Here is an 18863-nt window from a genome sequence, read left to right on the forward strand (position 1 = left end):
CCTTGAGGACATGGCCGAGGGGGGGGTGCTGGGACACCTTCAAGCAATACCGCCAGCTAGTGGAGCGGTCACTATGGATAGCGCTGTCCATCGTGGCTGACAATCTACCCGGCATTGCCCTGGTATGCGCCTTCCTTTCTTGTGCGGTGTCATCCTTTTCCAAGTTTTCTTACAGTGCAAGTCCCCTATTCTGCTTATCCAGGAGCTCAAGACCCAATCCCTCAAGAAGTCGGTCTTTCTCTAGTGGGAGAGGGACATCTGGGACCAGCTCCAACGGCAGAAGGACCTGCTTGCCAGCGCCAACGAGCTTCTATCGAAGGTGGAGGACCTCCACCTTCATTGTGTCGATATGAAGGTTGAGGCAGCCACGGCTCAGGAGCAAGTCACCCCTTTGGTGGCACGAGTCAAGGAGTTGGAGGAGGAGCTAGCCCGGGTGGCTGGCGATCGGGATGTCTTCAGGTCCCGAGCTGAAGAGGCAATGGCCTTGGGCAAGGTCCTTGCTGGGCAGCTAGGGGCGGAGCAGGGTGCGCACCAGCTAACAAAAGGCGCCCTAGCAGAGGCCCTCAAGGTGGCCGAGGCCTCCTGGACTAGGGCTGTGGTTTGGAAGGGAAAGGTCGAGGGTGAGTCCTGTTCCCCTTGTTTTATTTGTTTCTCTTGTGTTCGACTCCTAACTCCCTGGTGTGATGCAGAGCTGGAGAAAGAGGTCTCCCGGGTGGCCGAGGCCTCTCGGGTCGAGGTCTAGGGTTGAAAGGAAAAAGCTGAGGCTTGTCGGGTTGAGGCCCAGCGTTGGAAGGAGAAGGCCGAGGCTTCTTGAGTCGAGGCCCAGCATTGGGAGGAGAAAGCTGAGGGTGAGTCCCATAGGCCCCAGCCCCTGTTTGGCTTATTTCCCTTTACGCTTAACCCCATCTGCTTATCTTGGTGCAGGGTTGGAGAAGGAGGTTTCCTAGGTCGCTGAGGCTTCCATCGCGGTGTAGGCGGTGCTCGATGCCAAGATCGGGGAGCACAACGCGCTGCAGAGTGCCGCCTGTACCACCTATGAGGCCCTGGAGGTCGAGGGGGTCCAATCAGGCAGCTCCCTTGGGAGCCGCCTGATTGCGTTGAGTGGCCAAGTGCGCGAGCGGCTCCATGGAGCGCTGCACATGGGCGTCAAGCGTGCCCTGGCCATCATCGCCTCGCACTACATTGGCGTTAACCTCAAGGCCATTAGTGATGGCAACGTCCTGCCTGATGATGACAAGGAGGCTGATGAGGTGGTTGCGAAGCTGATGGAGGTGGCGGAGGGCCCCGGCACGGTGTTGGCCAAGCTATTCAAAGAGGAGGTGGTCCCTTCCACACCATCCGTCGATGCTGGAGACCCTAAGCCATGACCTGGGCCTAAGAGGCCATGTAAATAGAATAGGGATTATTTTGTATCATAACACTTGTGGCCGTCGAGGCCTTTTTAAAGTACTTGTGCTTCTTAATCGTTTTTCTTGTATTTCCGAGCCTCTACCCTCTGTTGTCTCTGATCAGATCTCTTGCAAAAAACTTCCTTGGAGCCTAAGCTGCCCCTTGGGCGAAAGGTGGTGAGGGAGTGCTATAGCCCGGAGGCATAGGCCATCTCGTGACTCGACCGGCCTTCTGGCCTTGAGGCAAACTTTCAGTCCTTAGGTTTTTTATAACCGATTTGTCAGGGCACGCTAGAGAGTTTGGCGTAGAATTTTTTTGAAAAACGACTAAAAAATGGTGCGTGGGACTTAGGGGGGAAGTCCCCCCATCTAGCCCTTGAGGGAGGCTCAGTTCTGCAGAGGCAGAGCCGTGTCTTGTTCGAGCCCCACGATGGGCACCTCTACAGAGGTAGAGCTGAGTCTCCCTTGTGGTATTATCATAATGCCGAGGCCCGCGATGGGCTCGAGGGGTTTCTCAAAAAATTAGAACAACTAAAGAACACTTCTTAATTGTATTTCGAGAAATAATGTATATAATGCTTGGAAATTTAAGGGTAAAAGCGACGTAGCTGTTCTATGTTCCAAGCGTTGGTGAGGATTTCGCCCTTCTCATTGGCTAGCTTGTAGGTCCTGAGCTTCAGCACTTGGGCGATGATGTACGGTCCTTCCCATGGTGGGGTCAGCTTGTGGCAGCCCTTGTTGCTCTGCCTCAGCCTCAGCACCAGGCCACCCACCTTCAAGTCTCGGCTTCGAATGCGCCGAGCTTGATAGCACCGTAGAGCTTGCTGGTACTTGGCCGAATGTAGTAGCGCAACATCTCGGGCTTCCTCCTGTTGGTCGAGGGCGTCCTCATAGGCGGTGCGGTTGCTTTGCTCGTTGTAGGCCTGTAGCCTCGGGGAACCGTATTCCAAGTCAGTGGGGAGGATAGCCTCAGCTCCATAGACCAGGAAGAATGGTGTGAACCCTATGGCTCGGCTTGGAGTGTTCCTCAGGCTCCAGATGACCGACGGGAGTTCGGCGAGCCATTTCTTGCCAAACTTCTTTAACCGGTTGTAAATTCTTGGCTTGAGGCCTTGTAGGATCATGTCGTTGGCATGTTCTACTTAGCTGTTTGTCCTAGGGTGTCCTACGGCTGACTAGGCCACACGGATGTGGTGGTTGTCGTAGAATGTTAGGAATTTCTGGTCGGTGAATTGTGTCCCATTGTCGGTGATGATGGTGTTCAGAACCCCGAACCTATGGATGATGTTAGTGAAGAATAGCACCACTTGCTCGGATTTGATTTGATTGATCGGATGAGCCTCGATCCATTTGGAGAACTTATCGATCGCTACTAGCAGATGGGTGTAGCCCTCGGGGGCCTTCTGTAGAGGCCCGACCATGTCGAGCCCCCACATGGCAAACGACCATGTAATGGGGATGGTTTGGAGGGCTTGGGCTAGGAGGTGCGTCTGCCGCGCATAGTACTGGCATCCCTCGTAGGAGCATACTAACTTGGTGGCGTCAGTAACCGCCATCGGCTAGTAGAACCCTTGGTGGAAGGCATTTCCGACGAGCGTCTGAGGTGCTGCATGGTGCCCGCAGGCCCCTGCGTGCAAGTCCTAAAGTAGGGCTTGGCCTGCCTCGGTGGTGATGCATCGCTGGAGGACGCTAGATGGACTTTGCCTGTACAACTCGCCATTGCAAAGGACATAAGTTTTGGCTTGTAGCGCAAGCCATTGGGCTTTGGTCCTATCTGTAGGAAGCTCTCCCTAAGCAAGCCAATCAAGGAACAGGACTCGCCAGTCCATGCCCTAGTTGGCCTCGAGGGGCTCCATGTCGACTTCCATGACCTCGAGCTCGGTCAAAGGAGTCTGGGCTGCAGAGGGGGCGTCGAGCCCTGCGGTGGGTCTAGCTGGTGGGCCCTCTTCTGCTACCGAGGCGTAGTCGATGGAAGGCTTGTGGAGGTCTCTGCCAAAGACGTTCGGGGGGACCGGAGCCCACGTCGACGCCATCTTTGCCAGTTCATCCACGGCCTTGTTGTATTTCCGTGCGATGTGGTTGAGTTCGAGACCATCAAACTTGTCTTCTAGGTGACGTACCAACTTGCAGTACGCCTCCATTTTGGGGTCGAGGTAGTTTGACTCCTTCATGACTTGATCGACGATGAGCTGCGAGTCACCTCGGACGTCGAGACGCTGTACTCCAAGTTTGATGGCGATCTGCAAGCCATTGACAAGGGCTTCATACTCGGCTGTGTTGTTGGAGGTGGCAAAGTGGAGCTGAACCATGTAGCACATGTGTACTCTGAGGGGCAAGATGAAGAGCAGACCCGCACCTACCCCAGTCTTCATCAGGGACCCATCGAAGTACATGGTCCAGCACGCTGTCTAGACTTGAGCAGGTGGCAGTTGTGTGTCGGTCCATTCGGCCACTAAATCAGCCAAGACCTGAGACTTGATTGGTTTCTGAGGCGGAAAGGTCAGGGCTTCCCCCATGAGTTCGACCGCCCACTTGGCTATCCTACCCGAGGCCTCCCGGTTATAGATTATCTCTCCCAAGGGGAAAGACGACACCACAGTCACCGGGTGGGACTCGAAGTATTAGCGTAGCTTGCGTCAAGCCAAGACTACGACGTAGATCAGCTTCTAGATATGGGGGTAGCGTGTTTTGGTCTTGAAGAGTACTTCGCTGATGAAGTAAATAGGTCGTTGGATGGGTAGAGCGTGCCCTTCTTCGTGCCTCTCGACTACTACGGCCACGCTGACCACTTGGGTCGTTGCAGCGATGTAGAGTAGGAGGGCCTTGTCCTTGGCCGGTGGTACTAGGACGGGAGGATTGGTGAGCAGTGCCTTGAGCTTGATGAGGACTTCTTCGGCCTTGGGGGTCTAGGAAAAGCGTTCGGATTTCCTCAGGAGGCGGTACGGAGGTAAGCCTTTCTCACCAAAGCGTGAGATGAAGCGGCTCAGGGCTGCAAGGCATCCCATAACCCTCTGTACTCCCTTGAGGTCTTGGATTGGTCCCATGTTGGTCATGGCCGAGACCTTCTCCAGGTTGGCCTCGATGCCGCGTTCCGAGACTATAAATCCCAAGAGCATGCCTTGGGGAACCCTAAAGACACACTTCTCGGGGTTGAGCTTGATGCCCTTCTCTTTGAGGCATTTGAAGGCTATCACCAGGTCATCAATGAGATCCTCGGCCTTTCTGGACTTGACCACAATGTCATCCACATAGGCCTCAATGGTTCGCCCGATGTGCTTGCCAAAGACCTAGGTCATGCACCGCTGGTATGTGGCCCATGTGTTTCTGAGGCCAAAAGGCATAGTCACATAGCAGTACATGTCAAACGATGTGATAAAAGAAGTCGTGAGCTGGTCAGACTCTTTCATCTTGATTTGATGGTAGCCGGAATATGCATCAAGGAAAGATAGGGTCTCACATCCTGCAGTGGAGTCAACGATTTGGTCGATTCAAGGTAATGGGAAAGGGACTTTCAGACATGCTTTATTCAAACTGGTGTAATCTACACACATCCTCCACTTCCCATTTTTCTTTTTGACTAACATAGGGTTAGCTAACCACTCCGGATGGGACACTTCCTTGATGAATCCGGCTGCCAAAAGCTTCTACACCTCCTCACCGATGGTCCTGCACTTTTCCTCATCGAATTGGCACAGGCGTTGCTTCATCGGTCTAGAGCCAGCCCGGATGTCCAAGGCGTGCTCGGCGACCTCCCTCGGTATGCCCGGCATGTCCAAGGCACTCCATGCGAACATATCAGCATTCGCGCGGAGAAAGTCAACGAGCATGGCCTCCTATTTGATGTCGAGGGTGGCACTAATTGTCAGCGCACGGTCGTCGGGGTTGGTAGGGTCGACCGGGATGAGCTTGACGGTCGCCGCAGGCTCAAAAGTCTTGGCACGACGCTTGGGCTCGGGCAGCTTGCTGCTAAGTCATTCAAGGTTGGCGATGAGGGTCTCAGCCTCCATGAGAGCCTCAGCATACTCAATGCACTCAACGTCGTAGTCGTATGCATGCTCGTACGTGGACTCAATCGTGATGACGCCGTTGGGACCCGGCATCTTAAGTAGTTGGGGACCGCCATGAACTTGGCGTAGCACGGCCACCCTAGGATGGCATGGTAGGTTCCCTTGAATCCAACCACCTCGAAGGTAAGAACCTCCTTGCAGTAGTTGGAGGGGGTGCCAAAGCAAATAGGCAAGTCGATGCGCCCAAGGGGTCGCGTGTGTTTCCCTAGCACGATGCCGTGGAAAGGCGTGGCATCACCCCGGAGCTAATACCGGTCGAGCTCCAGGAGCTCCAGGGTGTTGGCATAGAGGATGTTGAGGCCGCTACCTCCGTCCATCAACACCTTGGTGAGTCAGGTGTTGCTGATGATCGGGTCAACAATGAGTGGGTACTGACCAGGATTCGGGACATGGTCAGGGTGGTCACTGTTGATGTTTTACCATCGATAGCCTGCCACAGGGGTACCCGGGATAGTTTTTCGGGCTTTGGCGAATAGCGAAATTCGGCGGTTACGCAAAGAGACTCACAATTTATACTGGTTCAGGCCCTCGACTTGGTCGAGTAATAACCTTACGTCCAGTTTTGGCATTAGCCTATTTGTGTCATATTGCTTTGAGTATTGGGTATGCGTTCTTTTTTACAATGGGTACCCTCACTAGCCCTTTATAGTCTAGGCGCTGAGAGGCGTTGTTTGTGTCCTATTCGGATACAAGGTCAAAGTCCTAAGCTATGCTTCGAGCGCCTTTCCTTGTATAGTTTGAGTTGGAGTTTTGGTTTTGCACGTTGCTTTGCTCTGCGTTCTTCTTGGCGATTGGGCTGTAGGCCTTGTTACCAAGGCCTACCTCCCTGTAGTATGGTCTCTGGGGGGCCTGTAGGGTTCCCCATCGACAAGCCCCCGAGCATTTCATGATTGAGCTTCAAGGGCCGAGTTGTTGTAGTCTTGATCCGGGTCCTTCTTGAAGTAAAATCTTGAGATGGTCTTCTTTGATTCTTCTTTTGGCTGATGTGCACTTTTGCTTGATGTCCTCCGGGTTCTTTTTCCTTTGAGTGCAGTGAGTGCAATTTTGCCAAAATTGCACTCATTGAGTGTAGCCCCCGGGCCTCTTGTTTTTTGGTACAAAAAGCTGGAGGGTCAAAAAATTTGAAAATATGTTTTTTTGTGGTAGGTACTTGCAGCCCCCGAGCCTTCTCCGGGTTCTTTTCTATTGAAAAGAAGCCGGAAGAAGGGTCTTGATTTGTACTACTTTGATCTTTGTCTTTTGCTGGTCATGGATGGGTCTTGTATAGCCATGAGTGAGCGTCTTCTTTTACTTTTTGTCAGGAATCTTGCTTTTGGGTACTATTCACCTTTGTTGCTTTGCTCTTTTGTTCTTTTCCTCTTTCTTTCTAGTGATCTTTAGCCTTGTTTACCTCTGGTTTGCTATAAATACCTTCTTTGCTGGTTGTGGTTCTTCCTCGAGCAGGAAATTTCTTCTTCAATTCTTTCTTCATTCATAGATATGCTGGTGTGTGAGGTTGAGCAGCTCCCGGGCTTATGCTTGCTTGGTAATGAACATGTAGCTCTATCTGTTCTTCTGCGTCCGGGCTGCCGCTACTGCCACCACTGGGTTCCTTGTTGCAATATTTAAGAATCTTGTCTCTATCTTATGTCTGAGTTTATCTGGTCCTATTTGGCCGTCTGTAACCTTTGTATTTGTCTTCGATCAATGAGATATATAATTTTTCTTTGTTTGAGTTCTTTTTCGACTGTAATCCTTTGACATTGTAATTTTGTATGTGATCCTTCATACGTCTCCGAGTTGTTTATTCGGTTACTTATTGCTGTTGTCATTCTGGTTGTTGGAGAATTCAATGTGTCTTCATGGGTTGTATTGCTGCTGTGGAATATTCTCTTGGATATGCTTTATCTTGTACTGTGGCTGTTCTGGGTATGTACTGTTCCTTCGTGATGGTCTAGTCACATCTGATTTTTTACTGAAGTCCTGGCTCTGTAGTGGTTCACATGGTTATCCTTTTGGAGTTCTTTTTTCTTCCATGAGTCTGGCATATGTGCATCTGAGTTGTGCTATAAATATGGCCTGTTGCTGATACCCTGCTTTATAGTTTCTTCTTCTTCTTTTTGTAGTCATGGATATTATAGTTTGGGAGCTTGACGAGCCCCCGGGCCTGTTCTCTTTCTTCTATTTTCTTCTGCTAGTAAATGGTGTAGGTCTTGTGATAGAGACTAGTAGTAGGCTAGTCTCGAGGTGGTATTTAGCTGTAAGGGATATTGAGGCAAATGGTGTAGGACTTGTGATGTGAGTGATGCATGTTGCGTTGCCTCATCTTCCAGTGCCTACCCTTTCTTTTTTGTTCTTCTTACAGTGATGATTGTCACGTGTTCCGGCTTGTTCTTCAACAGTCCATTATAGATCAGCCATTATTCATTCTTCTATTGTGCCATTTAGGTTTAGTCCAATACAGATCAGCACATGTTGAGAGATGGTGTCGGGTTCTTCCATATTGACGTGGTTGTCATTGTCAATCTTGGATGACTTGTGGGTGCCTTCTCTGTCACCTATAGCAATCTTGGATGTGTGCCTTTCCTTTGGAGAAAAGTACGTTCGAGTTGTTTTATCCTGCCTAGTAATATCAAATCTTGGTTCGAGGGTTGCAACCTCGTGCTGAATGATTTCCTTTGCTTTCTTCGTCGAATTCATCAGATCTTGTATTCTGTTGCAATCTCAATGTACCCTTGATGAAATGAAAAAAATATTCCTTTCTGCTCTGTGACCGAGCTATTTATTAATGTGGCCAAGCCCTTTTGTATGTTTGTACTGTGGTGTTTTGTCATGACTGACTTGTTGCATCCTTCTTTCCTGGTTGCCTCCTTGTGAATGTGTTAATTCGTCATGTATCCGTTATAGTCTGAACGGACCATTGCTTGTTCATTTTGTGTGCACGGTAATTGTGGAATGGTAACTTTGAAGGGCCTCTTCTGGCAATTCACATGATTTTGGGCCTCGTGGGCCGTGTATTTTTCTTGTATAAAGATAACTGCTCTATTACTGTTGGCTTAACTTGCCTTTGCAGTAAAAAATTCCCCAATCTCAGGCAAAACCCTAGCTCCGTTGTGCCTTCGATCTCCTGCTATTTCTGTCCAAATCTTGTCTTTGTTTTTCTGAGATGGTGGCGAAGAACAAGAGCAAGAATAAGGGCAAATCTATCGATGAGGAGGTGTCGCTCAAGGTGATCGAGAACACTGAATTTGTTGCGATGCGGAAAATGCAGAGGCAACTCCCCAAGCCATCGACTTCGGAGGCTGAGTTAGATCTGCTTGTTGCTCATGGCCTTCTTCAGGAGAAATGTCTCTAATTTCTCTGGTCCTGGTGAGCACGATGTCCCTTCTCCCACTCTGAATCAATCTGTTCTTTTTGTTCCTTTTGTGCGGGCGGGGCTCTGTTATCCCTCGTCTGGTTTCTTGCTTGAGTTTCTTGGATCCTATGGGATTCAAATCCATCATCTTACCCCTAACGGGGTTCTTTTTCTTTCTACCTTCATGCAATTTTGTGAAGTTTTCGTTGGAATTCCTCCAAATCTTCTTCTTTTTCGTCATTTTTTCCGTGTGCGTTTGTCAGACAGAAATAATACTCCTTTTCTCGATTGTTGCGTTATCCAATCCCGTCAGGGAGTTTCTTTCCCTTCTCTTACCCTTTCTGATTCTATCAAGAATTGGGCGGAGAAGTGGTTTTATATTTTAAAACCTGCTCTTTCCTTTTCTCATGATCTTTCTGTTCTTCCCATTCCCCTCTCTATTTGGAAAGATAAAATCTCTTCTGCTGAGTGTGCTGCTCTGAAGCCTATACTCGCTCGAGTTGTAGTGCTTAAATAGGCAAGCTTAAGTGGCAATTGTATAGTTGCCAGTTTCTTGCGTCGCCGGGTGCAACCTCTTATGCAGAGGGTGCATTACGGCTTTGAATATACTGGGCCCTCAGATCCTTCCTGACTTGTTCCTGATGTTGAGTTGCCTGAGGAGGTCATTCTTGAACGCCTGGGGCGTATTCTAGGTTGGGTTTCTGTGATGCCTGCTCGTGTTGAAGAGTACGACGCTGCTCATCCTCCTCCTGAGGTAAGTGGTAATCTCCTCCGAGTTCTTTTGGGTTTTTGTAATTCGTATTCTGTTTTTGACTTCTTTCTTCTTCTCTTGCAGGGTTTTGGTCGGGCTTTTAAGCTTGAGATAGCTGTTGCTGGTGGTGGCGGGGCTATTGTTGAAGAGCCCGCCGAAGAAGGAGATGAAGATGATGATGTTGTTGCCGGTCCTATGGTAGTTGCTGCTACCGAGCCGGGTTCTTCTTCTGCCAGGTTGATTAGTGGCTTGTTTGAAGGTCACCACTCCTGCGTTGAGTATGTTCCTGATCCTCGAATTGCTCAATATATCTTGTCATCCAGGAAGCAGAAGTCAGAGGTTGCTGCTAAGCATATTTTACCCAAGAGGCAATGTTCAATTCATCAGATTGCCTCAACAGGTAATGTTCTCGTAGGTGAGCTTGTGCTTTCTCCTGTGTTGTTTTTGCCTCTGTCTTTTGGTTTGCTTTGTTTTACTGATCCTAGCTTTTGTTGTCTTGATAGAAGGCCGGTCTGTTGTCTTGAGCGAGGTGGAGACTGAGGATGAGGTCCCCTTGATCACTTGACCGTAAGTCTTCCGCTGCAAATTTTCTTGTGTTTGTCTTTTTGCTCTTTTCGTAAATAACTGAATTGCTTTTTTGATTATAGTCGGAAACTGGCACCTTGTGCCCCTTCTATGACAGTTGTATCTGCTTCTGTCCTGGAGGCCCTCCCAATCCCCTCCTTTGAGGTGGTTGAGGATGATTTGTTCGATGTGCCTCTCCCGAATCTTGGCTTCTCAAGGGTGGCTGGAACCTTTAAGAAGGTTATCAAGTAAGTATATTTATCTTGTCTTCTGATTTGCCATTTTTGCTTTTGTCTCTGACTGGCCCAAGCTCTTTTTTCAAATGTAGGCCTTCGAAGGATACTTCTTCTTCCCTGGCTCTTGATGCTGGTGGACCTCTACAAGATTTTACTGCTGGTAAGTTATTTTCCCGTTTATGCTTGCTTTCTTGGTTTTTTCTTTTCTGTCTGACAGGTTGTTTTCTTTGTAGCTTCTCTTCCACGTATTGCCTCTCCTGCTCCATGTGTTGAGGAGGAGGCTATTAGAACTCTGGTGTCTCCTCCAATGGAGCATCGAGTTGGAGTGAACTTAGGCATCCCTTTTGCTGCTCCTATTCTACCAACCGGGTTGTCCCTATTGGACAACCTCAAAGCAGCTGCTCAGGAGGATGCAGTCAATGGGGAGTCGGCTAATAATAATCCTTCATCTGTTGCTGCTGTGGATGCTGCTGGTACTTCTAGTGCCGGCCAGCCTTTGACTTCTACTCCAAGTACTCTCCTGTTAACTCAAGGTGGGGAGGAGTTGGTCCAACTCGGTCGTGTTGAGCGGCTGTGAGTTGGTTTCTTTGTGGGAGAATTTCTTGGGCGCGTATGGCGCCAAACTCAAGGTATTCAAATTCTTTTTAACTTTTGATATTGGTTTTTTCTGCTGTTGTCTCACATATTTTTGCTTTGCAGTCTTTATTTCAAGATCAGGATGTCTTGTTCGGTCCTCATGAGGCACAATTTACTACCATTGCTGAAGCCAATTTGAAAAGAAAGGAAGATGAGCTGGCTCGGACTAAAGTTGTCCTGACTTATGAGAAGGCGTAGCGTGCTCTGATGGAGTCTACCCTCAATGCTAAGGTGCTTGAGGCTAAGAAGGTGCGTGACTCATCTTTGCAGGCTGTTACTGCTGCTCAGAATGAGGTCTCCGCGTTGAAGAAAGAAAAAACTGGTGGGTTCTCCTTTCTTTGCATACTTGCTTTTTCTGCCTTGTTTTTTCTTTCTTTCTTTCTTTCTTTGAGTTCTTTGTCTGCTTTCTTTTCAGCTCTTGTTAAGGATAAGGAGAGTTGGCAGAAAGAACAAGAGGAGATGGTCAATACCCTTCGTACTTCTCAAAATCAAGCCGAGTCTATAAGTTCTTCTGATATCAAATTGAAAGAGGCCCAAGATTTATTTGCTCAGGCCAAGCTGATTAGATCTAGAGCTGATCATGACCTTGTTCAGGCTTTGAAGTCAGTGCAAGATTTGCAGGAGAAGTTAGCAGCTGCCCATAATCAATTCTGGGCTCTCCAAACTAAGCTGACAGGTGCCCAAGATCAATTCTAGGCTCTTTATGAAGCTGTGAAGCCTATTATTGCTACTGTTTGTCGCTAGGAGGACTTTGCTCAAGGGTTGAGAGGCATTATCCCAGTGTTGTCAACTTGATTTTTTTGAGTTTGTCAAGGGTGGTTTTTACCATTGTGTAAACAATGTTATATCCTTCATCCGGGTTGCCACTCCTGATGCTCTGCTTCAGTAGATTGTAGATCCTTCCGTGACTACAGAGTTTGCGCAGTGATGGGATGAGGCGAAGGTGGAGCTTGGTGGTCTTACAGACCAAATCTTGGAACAGATGGATGTGCTTCCTACTGTGCCACCAGCTCCTTAGATGTTTTGTGTAATGAACTTGTGGTTTCTTGTAATATATACTTGTCTCTGAAAATATGATCAGGCTTTGCCCTGCTTTTGAATTTGTCTTTGACTGAAATGAGCAGGCTTCGACCTGTCTTTCTTTTTCTTCTGAGATGTCTTTGAATAATATGGAAAAGTTTCACCCTGTCTTTCCTTGTGGCTTTTTTCTGCTTTGCCATAGCTTGTTTCTTCTTGTGATGTAGTAGAGTTGATGGAGTTGATTATACTTTTCTTGGGGTAATCAACCGATTTGTACTGTAGATCGCTCCTTGGGCGAAGTAGTCGATCGTACCGCTGTTTGGGTCGATGACCGAGTTGTTTGGAGTGTTTGTGTCGCTCTTTGGGCGAAGTAGTCGATTGTACCAATCTTGGGGTAGACGATCGAGTTATTGAAGTGTTTGTGCCCCTCCTTGGGCAATGTAGTCGATCGTGCCGCTCTTGGGGTAGGCGACCGAGTTGTTGGAGTGCTTGTGTCCCTCTCTGGGCGAAGTAGTTGATCGTACCACTCTTGTGTTAGGCGACCGAGCTGTTGGAGTGCTTGTGCCGCTTTTTGGGCGAAGTAGTCGATCGTACCACTCTTGGGGTAGGCGACCGAGTTGTTGGAGTGCATGTGCTGCTTCTTGGGTGAAGTAGTCAATCGTACCACTCTTGGGGTAGGCGACCGAGTTGTTGGAGTGCTTGTGCCGCTTCTTGGACAAAGTATTCGATCATACCACTCTTGGGGTAGGCGACCGGATTGTTGGAGTGCTTGTGCCGCTTCTTGGGCAAAGTATTCGATCGTACCACTCTTGGGGTAGGCGACCAGACCCGTATAGCACAACTGTTTCTAGGTTGGCTGTTTGCAGGGTAAGTAAGCAATCGTACCAGCTCTTGGGGTAAGCGATTGTGCCCGTATAGCAACAACCATTTCCGGGTTGAGCTGTTTGCAGGGCTGCCCCTTTTTCCCCAACCTAATTACGGGTTGGTTCTATCCGTTGGATAGGGCTGTCAGTCGTACCATCTCTTTATGGTAGAGTGACAAATGCTAGCTTGGGTCTCCTTACCCAAGAAGCTATTTGGTCGTTGGCCGTCAGTCAGACCATCTCCATATGGTTGAGTGACAAGATTGCCCGTGTAGCACAACCATTTCCGGGTTGGCTGTTAATAGGGAAGCCCCTTTTCCCCCAACCTGATTATGGGTTGGTTCTGTCCGTTGGACAGGGCTCATATTTGAAGATGTTCTTCTTGAATAATCTCTATTTTATTTCTCTTGAAACTTGAGTACAATCTGTTGTACTTAATTGTAGAATCTTTTGAGCTAGCTGATATGCCAAGTGTTCTTTACAGGTATTTTATCTAGAGTCATCAACTCGTATGTGCTGGATCCTATTGCTGTCTTCATGATGAAGGGTCCTTCCCATGGACTGAGTAGTTTGTGTCGTCCATCTTTCTTCTGGATTAGTCGTAGTACTGAGTCCCCTGGCTTTAGTGATCGGGGTTGAGTACTTTTGTCATAATGTCTTCATAACCCTTGCTGCTATCTTGCATTTTGTATGATTGCACTATCTCTTATTTCTTCTATTGAATCAATTTCTAACCGCCTTGTTTCTTCTACTTCGCCTTCTTCATATTGTTCTATTCTTGGAGATAGCCATATTAAATCAGCTAGTAGTACTGCCTCTGATCTGTAGACCAGAAAGAACGGTGAGTATCCAGTTGCTTTGCTGATCTGGGTTCTTAGACCCCATACTACTTTTGGTAATTCATCGATCCATTTTCCACCATAATCTTTCAAATCTTCATATAATCTTGGTTTTAAACCTTGTAATATGAGTCCATTTGCTCTTTCGACTTGTCCATTGGCCTACGGGTGTGCTACTGATGCAAAGTCGATTTCTATCCCATAATCTCTTGCCTAGTATTGGAATTCTCTTGCTGTAAATGGTGAACCAAGATCTGTGATTATTCTGTTGGGCATGCCGAACCTATGCATGATGTCTTGTATGAATTCCACTGCCTTTTCTGCACTATATTTGACCAAAGGTTTGTATTCAATCCACTTTGTAAATTTGTTGATTGCCACAAATATGTATTCGAAGGCTCCTTTTGCTTTTTTGAGTGGTCCAACTTGATCCAGCCCCCAGCATAAGAACGGCCAAGCCAGCGGTTTGCATATTAAGTTGTGAGCCGGCACATGTGATTGCCTAGCAAACATTTGGCAATTCTTACATGTTCTAACGAGCTCTTCTACATCTTTGAGTGCTGTTGGCCAATAGAAACCGGTTCTGAATGCTTTGCCGACTAGTGTCCTATAGGCTGCATGATTTCTACAGCATCCTGAGTGGATTTCGTCTAAGATTTCCTTTCTTTTATCTATCGAAACACATTTAAGCAGTACTCCTGATGATGCTGCTCTTTTGTATAGTTTATCCCCCACCAGAACGTAGTTTTTGCTTCTTCGTACAACCCGAGTTGCTTCTGCTTTGTCTTTGGGTAGTTTCTTCTCTTTGATAAAATCAATGTATGTTTGTCTCCAATCACTTTGTATGACCATGATTTGTCTTCACTGGTCTGGTTCTTCTGCTTGATCTATTTCCATTGGATCTGTTGTCTCCTTCTCTTTTTCTATGTTTCCAAGTTGTTTGATGGATGGGGCTGTGAGTTCTTCCACAAATATACCGGGTGGTACTTTTGCTCTATCTAATCCTAATTTGGCTAGCACATCTGCTGCAACATTGGAATCTCTTAGTACATGATGGATTTTGAGTCCTTGGAAAATTTTCTCCAATTTTCTGACTTCTGCACAGTACGCATCCATGTTATCTTTTGTACAATCCCAATCCTTGTTGACTTGATTGATTACTATAACTAAATCACCATAGACAAGTAGTCTTTTGATCCCAAGCGAGCTTGCAACTCTTAGACCGTGTATTAATGCTTCATATTCTGCCTCATTGTTAGTTGCCTGCCAAAGTATTTATAGCACATATTTTAACTGTCTCCCTTCTGGTGATATGAATAGTACTCCTGCTCTAGCTCCTCCTAACTTTAGGGAACCATCAAAATACATTTTCCAATGATCAAGTATTGGTTCGGGTTCTTTTTGACTGATTTCTGTCCATTCAGCAATGAAGTCGGATAATGCTTGAGATTTGATTGCTGTTCTTGGTTTGAAGTCTAGGTTGAGAGCACCGAGTTCTACTGCCCATTTTGATATCCGACCTGTTGCATCTTTGTTGCGTAGAATATCTTGAAGTGGAAAATTGGTTACCACTATAATCTTGTGTTCATGGAAATAATATCTCAGCTTTCTTGATGATATCAACACTGCATAAAGTAGTTTTTGCATGTGTGGGTATCTCACTTTTGATTCTGTTAGTACTTCACTTATGTAATAGACTAGTCTTTGCATTTTGTATGCGTGTTCGGGTTCTTCTCTCTCAACCACAATTACTGTGCTGACAACGTTCTTGGTTGCTGTAATGTATAGCATCATGTCCTCTTTGTCTTTTGGTGGTGTCATTACTGGTGATGATGCCAAGTATTCTTTTAACTTTTGGAATGCTTCTTCTGCCTCTTCTGTCCATTCAAAACTTCCTGCCTTTTTCAATAATTTGAAGAAAGGTAGCCCTTTTTCTCCTAGTCGGGAGATGAATCTGTTGAGTGCTGCCATGCATCTTGTAAGCTTATGTATGTCTTTAACTTTCTTTGGAGGTTTCATATCCATGATGGCTTTAACCTGCTTTGTACTTGCTTCAATTCCTCGGTTACTGACTAGAAACCCGAGTAGTTGTCCTGATGGTACCTCAAAAACACACTTTGTGGGGTTTAGCTTCCACTGCCATGCTTTTAGATTCTTGAAAGTCTCCTCGAGGTCTTCTATCAATGATCTGGGTTCTTTTGTCTTGATTACTACATCATCAATGTATGCTTCTGCATTTCTTCCGACTTGACTCCCCAAGCAAGTTTGAATTGCTCTTTGATATGTTGCCCCTGCATTTTTTAGCCCAAAAGGCATTGATTTATAGCAATATGCCCCAAAGGGTGTAATGAACGAAGTCTTGCTTTGGTCTTCTTCTCTTAAGGATATTTGATGATAGCCTAAATAGAAATCTAGAAAGGATAACAGAGCTGATCCTGCTGTCGAGTCGATAATTTGATCAATCCTTGGTGGGACATATGGATCTTTTGAGCAATGTTTGTTGAGGTCTGTGTAGTCGATGCACATGCACCATTCTTTTGAATTCTTCTTCTCTACCAGGACCAGGTTGGCAAGCCAATCCGGGTTGATTATTTTTCTAATGAATCCTGCTGCCATGAGCTTGGTGATCTCTTTTTTGATTGCTGCTTTTCTGTCTGGAGCGAATCTTCGTAACTTCTGCTTAACGGGTTTGGACCCTTTTGAAAGCTCTAGTTTGGTTTTGGTGAATTGATGAAACCCTTAGTGCTAACCTAGTTCATCAAGTGATCATGAGATAGGTAGCACACTTCAAGTAGAGAAGCAAATGAAGATCATAACATGACAATGGTGATAGCATGGAGATGATCAAGGGCTTAAACTTGAAAAGAAGAAAGAGAAAAACAAAAAGCTCAAGGCAAAGGTATAACTTGTAGGAGCTATTTTGTTTTGGTGATCAAGACACTTAGAGAGTGTGATCACATTTAGGTTTGATAACCGTACTATTAAGAGGGGTGAAACTCGTATCGGAATGCGGTTATCAAAGTGCCACTAGATGCTCTAACTCATTGCATATGCATTTAGGATCTAGTGGAGTGCTAACACCCTTGAAAATATTTGTGAAAATATGCTAACACATGTGCAAGCTCTGCGGGATTCGGCGCTTTTGGAAAAATGAAATGTCTATTTTCTATTGCGCCGGATGCAAAATTCTTGGTGGTTGGCACATTGGAGCAAGGGTGAAGAAGTTAGAGTTGAAATGGAGTTGATCGAATTGATGCTGGCGTCGGTCTACTGACCGGACGCTGGGTCACTCAACGACCGGACGCTGAAAGGCTGTGTCCGGTCGAGCTGTCAGACGGCACAGTAGGCTAGGGTAGAGCACCGGACGCTAGCTGCGTCCAATCAAGGTGGACCGGACGCGTCCGGTCAGAAAAACATGCCTCGGGGAGCTTACTGGAAACGATCGGACGCTGGGGCTTCAGCGTCCGGTCAGTTTTGACCGGAGCGTCCGGTCAGCGTCATAACCGTTGGAATCTGACGAACAGCGTTTGAAGGTGATGACACGTGGCGTCCATCGGGTGACCGGACGCTGAGGGCCAGCGTCCGGTCAGTATGACTAGAGCGTCCGGTCAGAGCGCGTTTTGCCCAGTGAAGGGGTATAACGGCTCTATTTGATTGGGGCTCTATTTATAGCCCCATGGCCGGCTGTGGCTCATATCTTTGGCCATTTTCATTGACATAGCAACCTTGTGAGCTTCTTTCTTCTAGTCTTCCTTTGCTTTCTCGTTATTCATGAGGGTGTTCAACTCCTTTGTTAATTCTTCAATTCTTTCCCTTTTTGTATTTTTTGTGGCTTCTTTTTCCGCCTTCTTTCTGTTGTATTCCGTTAGCTCCGCTTTGTATTTATTCTAGACTTGCTTCCTTTGTTTAGCCTAGTTCCTCCTTCCAGCTTTCAATTTGTTCTTCTTTAGCCTTGCTAGTCTTTGCTCATCATTTTCGTTGTTGTCGCTTTTCTCATCTGGCGAGATGTTGCCTTCTGATTCATCTAAAGATTTTATATCTGGTATCAGTGGTGGTTTCAAAGGTTGTTCTAACTGCTCCGCCATGTATATAGTATACCTCTTTCGAGCTCTTCTTGTATGATATTCCATCCTTCGTTTGGTTGAGTTGTCTGTAGCTTCTGAACTGGATCCGAGTTCTTTTCCCTCTTGATAAGGTAGTTCTTCAATGCGCGTGCCAGTCTGGACTTTGCTTGAGGTGAAAGAACCTGGCCAATGCACCACACAATCTTGTGGGGTCACTGTCATGATCATCCCTTCTTATGCTCCCTCCAGGAGTATTCTTCTTGCTGAGTTCATCTTGTTTTGGGTAAAGTGTTGATAGACTGATGCCGCGTTGCACAGTCCATAAATTCCCAAGTTCTTCTTTGAGTTGTACGGGTCGTATCCCTTCGCGATCGTTGTTGTGTCTCCGAGTCCAATTAGGCTTGGCTCTTGTGCCGTGAAGATTGTCTTGGAATCGGGTTGTATCTCTTTTTTAGAGTCGGTTTCGTATCCGCTTTCTTCCTTATTCCGAGTTGTATCCGAAGTTGAGAGTTTCGTCATCTTCTCGGCGAGTTTGTATTGAACTTCATCATCGAATTCTTTTTCTTCTCAGAGACTGGTACGAAGCTTGCCGTCACCGTCAGCCTTGCAGATCCAGGATCCGAAGACAAAGGTTGTTCCTGCCGCAAAGGTCATCTTGAGGTTGAGGTCCACCGAACTCTTGAGAAAAAATTCATCGAAAGACCCTACCTGGCGCGCCAGCTATCGATGTTTTACCACCGATAGCCTACCACGGGGGTACCCAGGACAGTTCTTCAGGCTTCGGCAAATAGCGGAATTCGGCGGTTACGCAAAGAGACTCACGATTTATACTGGTTCAGGCTCTCAACTTGGTCGAGTAATAACCTTACGTCCAGTTTTGGCGTTAGCCTGTTTGCGTCGTATTGCTTTGAGTATCGGGTTTGCGTTCTTTTTTACAATGGGTACCCTCACCAGCCCTTTATAGTCCAGGTGCTAAGAGGCGTTGTTTGTGTCCTATTCGGATACAAGGTCAGAGTCCTAAGCTACACTTCGGGCGCATTTCCTTATATAGTTTGAGTTGGAGTTTCGGTTTTGCATGTTGCTTTGCTCCGCGTTCTTCTT

This window comes from Miscanthus floridulus, chromosome 1 (genome assembly GCF_019320115.1).
Source record: "Miscanthus floridulus cultivar M001 chromosome 1, ASM1932011v1, whole genome shotgun sequence".
Taxonomy (NCBI): Eukaryota; Viridiplantae; Streptophyta; class Magnoliopsida; order Poales; family Poaceae; genus Miscanthus; species Miscanthus floridulus.